Source organism: Odontomachus brunneus, unplaced genomic scaffold (genome assembly GCF_010583005.1).
Source record: "Odontomachus brunneus isolate Ranch 3 - 2012 unplaced genomic scaffold, Obru_v1 Obru_scaffold_285, whole genome shotgun sequence".
Classification (NCBI taxonomy): domain Eukaryota; kingdom Metazoa; phylum Arthropoda; class Insecta; order Hymenoptera; family Formicidae; genus Odontomachus; species Odontomachus brunneus.
Genome location: NW_022639735.1, coordinates 175,963 through 183,412, shown reverse-complemented (window position 1 = coordinate 183,412; position 7,450 = coordinate 175,963). Strand labels below are relative to the sequence as shown.

Sequence of the window (7,450 nt, the reverse complement as noted above, 5' to 3'; positions counted from 1 at the left end):
GAGAGAGAGAGAGAGAGAGAGAGAGAGAGAGAGAGAGAGAGAGAGAGAGAGAGAGAGAGAGAGATTTTTGAGGGACTTTCTAGAGCGAGCTCCCACGCGGGCTCGTCATCGTGACAAGCGTATGGACGACCTTTTACGGTCTCTTTGATAATGATTATAATAATAGGTTCCATTAAGACACTTTAACCGCTCTAGTAACCGATTATTATAATTTTGTAATTCATTACTTTAATTTCCGTGTCCCCGTGTGCCGTGGGCGAGTAATTGCAATCTCAAATAAAGTTAACGATTCATCATGGAATAACATAGCTAGGATACATTGTGTGTAATGATACATGCAAGAATATAATTTGCAGAACATATTCTGAATAATATGCAAAATGCGCTTATTTTCCAATTTATATATCTATTATCGTCTATTATGCATCGCGCGCCTCCACGCGTGTCTGTGAATGTGTTATTTACAATGGTGTGTTTGGATATCAAATAATGTTGAGCACACATTAATCATACGAAAACACTAATAAAACGAGAAGGAAGCGAACCGGGAAATGGGCTAAAACCGATTTGTCGGTCAATGTTAATTACAACAGTAATCGTCTGATGTATCTGCATTAATATTCCACGATAAGCATCATTTTTCACTTCCGCGTTGTATGCTTCCTTCATCTCTCAGCAGGAAATGCGATATATTTCCCGAAATATATTATCTGTACACGCTGTACGTACTAAAAATACAGGGCGCCAGAAGAATCCCGATAAATTTGCCTCGAACTGATTTTCATTCGTGTTCCAGAATTTTTAATCACGGGGAAATAAACGCGAGTTCCGATTTTGGGGACGCGTCGGCAATGCGAAAGGTCCGGGTCGGTCGCGCGCCGATACAAAACAAATCCAGTAAAACGTTTCAATTAAACAAACAAATTAAACTGCTCGCTTCCCGAAAATTTATCGTATTAGGGATCGATATTACACCCAGTGACCGTTTGTTTCACCACTTAACTGTGCAACGGAAATTAATATTACCCGTTGTTCTCTCATCTCTACGTGCATCGATCTGATAAATAAAATGTATACAGCGGGCGCTCGCGCGATCTCGCGTCGCGAGACACGCAGTAAATATCAGGAATGCAAGTACATAGGTATGTGAAGGTGTGTGTGTGTGTGTGTGTGTGTGTATGTATGTATGTGTATGCATGTACGATTCGTGACGTCGTGAAATATACGGCGCGTGCCAGCGAAGTAAAACACGGGAAGCGTTGCGCGCGTTAATGAGATATAACGCGGCATTCGTCGGCAATGAAATTGTAAATCACAGCGATGCTTGCAAATTGAGCGTTATTGCCCGGGAGAATCGCGTAACGCGACACGGACGAGCAATCATCTCGTGGCGGCCGTGAAACCCATTGCGACAGGGCCATGGCATTTTCGTAAACGCGACTCACCTCCGGCCATGTAGCACCAAGTCAATTTCGAAAGCCAGTTTCGATCCTACGATTCATCTGTCTGCTTGGCAGCGCATAAGGTAAAAGTACACATGTGTCCATGTCTGGACACTGATATCTAACTTTTTGGATGTTCTTATATTTTTCTTTAATTCTTTCATTCTCATTTTCATCTTTAAATGCGAATATTCTGATTTTCAACGTAGAATATGCAGAGTATCTGACAATTATTGATTCATCCATTCGCAGAGACATCGCTCTCACAGCTCATCTACCGTATCGTCCGTGATCACCCATCAATTTTCTTTAATTGGCTATAGTTGTGTAAAAATAATCTAACTCACAAAATTTTGATTTTTGTTACCGATGGAAGGTCCATACATCTTTTTACATAAAAACAATCTAAGCGTTATGCGTGGCTATAATTAATTGGAGAATAATTTTTATTTTTTATTAGTTGCGTTTTTATCACCCACTTTTTTAAAGATTATACTTACTATTGAAAGTCTTTAAGAAGACAAAAATGATCTATATTTAACTTTTTTTAAACGATTGCGCAGAACATCGATACTACATCTATACTTTTTCAATCATGTATCAACTTTTCATCTTCATTTCTCGTAAAACTTACTTCACATGGATTGAATCATTCTCGCATAACTAGGATCAATTAATAACTCAACTGCAAAACTGATTATTTGGGAATTGATAGAAGAACTTTATATTTGACGTGTTCTATTTGCACACAATGGATGTGTCATGAATTATCAGACACTATATATTCATTATATGTATATATATACAGGATGTCTCACACTCTCCTCCGGGCATTTTGTGGGAACGTAGAACAGGTTGCGGTAAACATAAAAATCTTATGTGTACCGTTTTGCGATATTCGCAATAATTATCGAGATATTAATTGTAGAAAATTTGTGAATGATCATGCAGAATATGGTAAATGAGTCATAGTAACGACGACTGCCGTCGTGTACTTATACTTTAGGTCAAATTGAACAAAAAAGTTTTCTACCATTTTGCAAATAATCACATAGATTTTTAATTATTAATTAAAGATGATGAGTGCATTATCACGCAAAATCGTGCAATAATCTTCTTTAATTAATAATTAAAAATCTATGTGATTATTTGCAAAATGGTAGAGGGCTTTTTTGTTCAATTTGACCTAAAGTATAAGTACACGACGGCAGTCGTCGCTACTATAACGCATTTACCATATTCTGCATGATTATTCACAAATTTTCTACAATTAAAATCTCGATAATTATTGCGAATATCGCAAAACGGTATAGGATTTTTATGTTCACCGCAAACTGTTCTATGTTCCCATAAAATGCCCGGAGGAGAATATGAGACACCCTGTATATATATAGAAAGTTTAAATATTCCTATTTAAAAAACCAAATAATAAGAATGTTCAGAGTTAGGTATCAGTATTATTATATATAGTGTCCAGGAATGGGGATACTTTTATTTTAATATCCGAAGTCTGGTTGTGAGAGTGCGAGAGCGATAGAAAGAAAGAGAAAGAGAAACAGAGCTTTGAACGACGTAGTAAACGCGATTGCACCTGTCATTCTGCGAAGACGCGTGGCGGTGCGATTGCGAAAGCTCTTGGCGGCAACCACTCGCACGGACAAAAGAGATCTCCGATCGTGCTCGTCGTCATTAACCGCAACCTTCGACGTGCTCGCACTTTCTATATGGCCATCAAATTGCCATCGCAATATTTTCGATTACGACGACAGTTAGTAGGCCGTCGGTTACATCCACTCCACGTGATTTACATTCCCCGCGTCACACGGCGGGTTTATTCGCGCCGTAAAAACGTCCCGAATCCATTTCCGCGTTCTCGTCGGAACGTTCCAATTACATTTGCGAGATCGACAATCGAAGAGAGTCACGTAATTTTGCAAATATATTTTCGAGATATGTAATTGGTCAGTTCACTCACGCGGCACGTCGACGTATTTCTGCGCGCCAGACGTTCCCCTCTCTCTCTCTCTCTCTCTCTCTTTCTTTCTCTCTCTATTCTACTCTACTCTCTGTAAAATAACACGTTCAATCAAGAGGCAGATCTATATCAGATATTCGCGCAGCCACTTACTTCCGCCTTCCTGGCCGACTTTTATTTAGTCTGTTTCGCTGCTCAATCACGCGGCGACTTTTTTTTTTATTGAAATTATCGATCGCGCGCGCGCAAGCGAGCGAGCGAGTGAGCGAGCGGACGGGTAGAGCCATCGCAAGAGCGAGCGACCGTCGTCGTTAACTTCAGAAGCCACGCAATCTTCCTCCAGGTGCATTAAGCGCTCTCCTCGCTTTCTATCTCACGGTATTACCGGCACTTAGGGAATTCATATTGCCGATATTTCCGCGATAAAGATACGCGCGAGTACTTGTAAACTATAAATGCTGACCAGGCGATTGGACAAGCGCAAAAAAATGGTCTGCGTTGCGAAAGAATTGTGTAATGTGATGGCGATGACGGGGACGATGTGGAGGGGTTTTAGAGCTCGCGTTAAATGTCCGCGGAATAATTATTATCGGCGCGTGAGCGCGCGGATTTTCGCGTTGTTTGCGCCACTCGCGAATTAGCAATTTACCCACGTAGAGTACTCTCGAAACAAGAAAAACAGAGAGAGAGAGAGAGAGAGAGAGAGAGAGAGAGAGAGAGAGAGAGAGAGAGAGAGGAAAGGGAGAGGGAGAAGGACCTGGGAAGTTGCGAGAACGAGAGAGACAGAGAGGGAAACCGATCGGCGTCCCGCTCTCGCTGCAAGATAAACGCAATTTGCTCGAAGGGAGGCTAATGCAGGAGTTAGTAGACAGGCGGTGCTGTAGGTCACGACATAATCCGATTTCCCGGGCGTTAATACGGGCGTCCCGGACCAGCGTCCGCGTGTACCCGCCCGTTACTTCTAAACCGGCCGTTTCCACGGTACAAGCTTCCGGACTCTTAACGACGCCCGATATCGCCGTTGTCATTAATAACACCGCCGATGCAACCGCCGTCGTTGCGCCGGGCCGGACGAAGCCGCTGCCCTTTCGAAAAGTCGAGTCGAATGGGTGGACAGATAACTTTGCTTTGCCTCGAGACATTCCCCCGAAGCGCGACAGTTTTTCCTCTACGTGTGAATTTTAAATACGCGACACGATAAATAATGAGTAAGGCACGTGTGATTGTAAGCGTGTATGCGTTCAGGGACAAACATGGCGGCGGCCAACTACACGGAGGGGATTTTACAGCGAACCGTGGAATAGATCGACATTCCGCAGTAATTCGTTATACTTTCGTGCGTTTATATGCGCTAAGGTAAATATCCCAATAATTTTGAACCTTGTCCGAATGATTGAAACACTAAAAATATATTTGTATTGAATATTTCTAAAAAAGTCTTTAAAATTTTGTTAAAAGACATTTCTTCATGTCAATTTATAATATTATTTAATGGTTATTCAATTACTAAGTCTGTATTGTTTAGTAATCAGGAGATTATTCATTCTTCAATTTATTTACTGGCACAATTATCTAGTATATCTTTCATTAAAATTATAATTGATATTTATTGATTATTTTATATTTATCACTTTTTTATCTTTGACAAAAAACGAAAAAAAAAGATTCTATGTGAACATTAATTTTCTTTGTAATTTCACTAATTATTTACTAATAAAAATGCACAATTGATCGTGCTTTATTACTAGTTTAGTTATTGGGATATTTACTTTATCACATATATTTTAGGAACTGATATGTGCTATTGGTTTCTAGCGAAACCTGCTATACAAAATAGACGTTCCTGATAGTATATTCGTGGACCACTAAAAAAACATAGTAAAATTGAAAAGAACGTATGTAAAAAAGAACCTAATTGAAAAGAACGTATATGAAAAAGTCCCAATTGTACTTGTTTTGTATGAGGAATTGTAATGTCTATAATTTAATAAGCTATATACATTAATTATATATAATTTATTGATTTATAATTGCGTAATGTGTGTGTGTACACTTTAACAAACTATATTCATTCTACATACAAAACTCGCATACAGTACAATCGGAAAGTATTTGGACATCATCCCGAAACGTGTCAATATCCACTATCGTATTGTCTGAAATGGGCAATATGCATTCGCGTATACATTCTGCAACTTTTCCGAAGTAAGTAGAGTAACTTTTAACATCCGGCATATCATCTATTGGCACGTTTCAGTGTCTCGGAATAGTGTCCAAAAACTTTCCAACGGTACTGTAGTTGTCACCAATATAGTTGCCATCAACCATGTGTCTTTCTCTGAGATAGAGAAATATATAGTCATCGAAAGAAAAGTTCAGCTTGATGAATTTTAAAACGAATTATATCCAACAGGAAGATTAATCTCTTGAGAATAATTGAAAAACAGCGTCTCTTTCTCTTTCTCTCTTTATTTCTCGGATATCGCATGCGTTCTAAAATTTATCGAGATAAAAATACTACAATCTTTCTTTCGCCGATTGTACGTTTACGCTCGCAGAAATAGATGTGAACGACATTAGCGAGTTGGGGAAGGAAAAATCGCGAAGGTCACTGCATTTTTCGACAATAGTAAGAAACTGGCACAGTGACGTGGCAAAACGAACAAATTAGAGCAAGTAGACGAGACGTGTAAAACTAAACGCGATAGAGTCGAAAAAGATCAGCCGAATGGAACGCACACGCGATCGCGCGAACTTTAGATGTTTGTTGTAATGATCTTATTTTTTTGGACTCGTTCCGAAGTGCGAGGATGCAGCGAGAAAACAAGAATAACAACAACAACAACGTGGTGCGAGAGACCTAGAAAAAGCCCGGATCGGGTTAACGGGGTCGCTCTGCTCGGACAGCCGTTGCGTCCTTTTCTTGTGGCTTTCCCTTAAATCGCCTCGGTCTCTGGCATCCCTCCGCCCTCGTCCCATACCCCATTTCCTTCTGTTGCCTTCGTACCGTTCCGGCCACTCCGGAACACGTTTCGGTCGATCGATTTCGCAGTGGATACGCAGGCGGTCGGGACGGCGGAGCGCAGGAGAAGCCGGAAAAGCGCGCGTAGAGGGCGAGTTAGGGGTGGCCGGGTGGGACGGGAGAGGGGGGAGCGAGCATACAGGTCGGAAGGGAAAAAAAGGAATGCTGCCGCGGAAACGAGATCGCGAAATAAAAGGGTTGCTAGAGCCGAGTGCGGAATAGAACGGGAGAGAAAGAGAGGAGGAATGAGGAGGGGCGCGAGAAAGGAGGTACTGCGAGAGATGGAGGGAAGAGAGAGAAATGATAGGAAGGCAGAGAGAGAGAGAGAGAGAGAGAGAGAGAGAGAGAGAGGGAGAGGGAGAGGGAGAGGGAAAGGAGAGGAACGAGAAAGGAAGGAAGAGAAAGGGATGACGGAGACCGGAAGTGCGAGAGACAGAGAGGAGACGCGGGAGACCGCGTTCAACTACCCACCTACGGGGTGAAGGACGGCTCGTTTGCTCCGGTCTCTGCCACCCCCGCGAGCCAACTACCCCCGCTGTCGACCATCTCTTTTTCCAGCGTTTCTTCCGCCGCCTCCGCTTGCCTCTCGCCGTGGTCACGCTCGTCTCCCTCGCTCCTACGTATGAAAGCATCCCTCTCTCTTCCTCCCCCCATCCGCTCCTCTTACGCCGTGTTTCTTTCTCTCTCTCCGCGGAGGAAAACAAATTCACCGTGGAGGGTGCGCTTTCTCCCTTCCCTTCCCTTCCCTACCTCGCGTCCTTCCACCGTCCTCCCAGCAGTCGTCCTCGCTTGTGCGGCGCTTTGAATGTAACTAATTAGTAACTACGTTCAGCGTGACGTAATAAGCAGACGGCTTCTGCCGGCGAGCTCGCCGCGGCGTGCAGCGCGCTCGTTATCGTTTTATTTCGAACTTTTCATCCTCTCCCTCCGGCTGCCATCGTTCGCCTGCAGCCCCCGTTCGCCATCGTTCGCACCGACGACGACGACGACGACAACGACAACTGCATCCCC

General features: G+C 42.7%; 1 pseudogene; it reads left to right on the top strand.

Annotated features, from left to right (window-relative positions):
- Positions 1-1,734, top strand: part of LOC116853193 — a 9,025-nt pseudogene extending 7,291 nt beyond the window's left edge.
- The last annotated feature ends 5,716 nt before the right edge of the window (positions 1,735-7,450 follow it).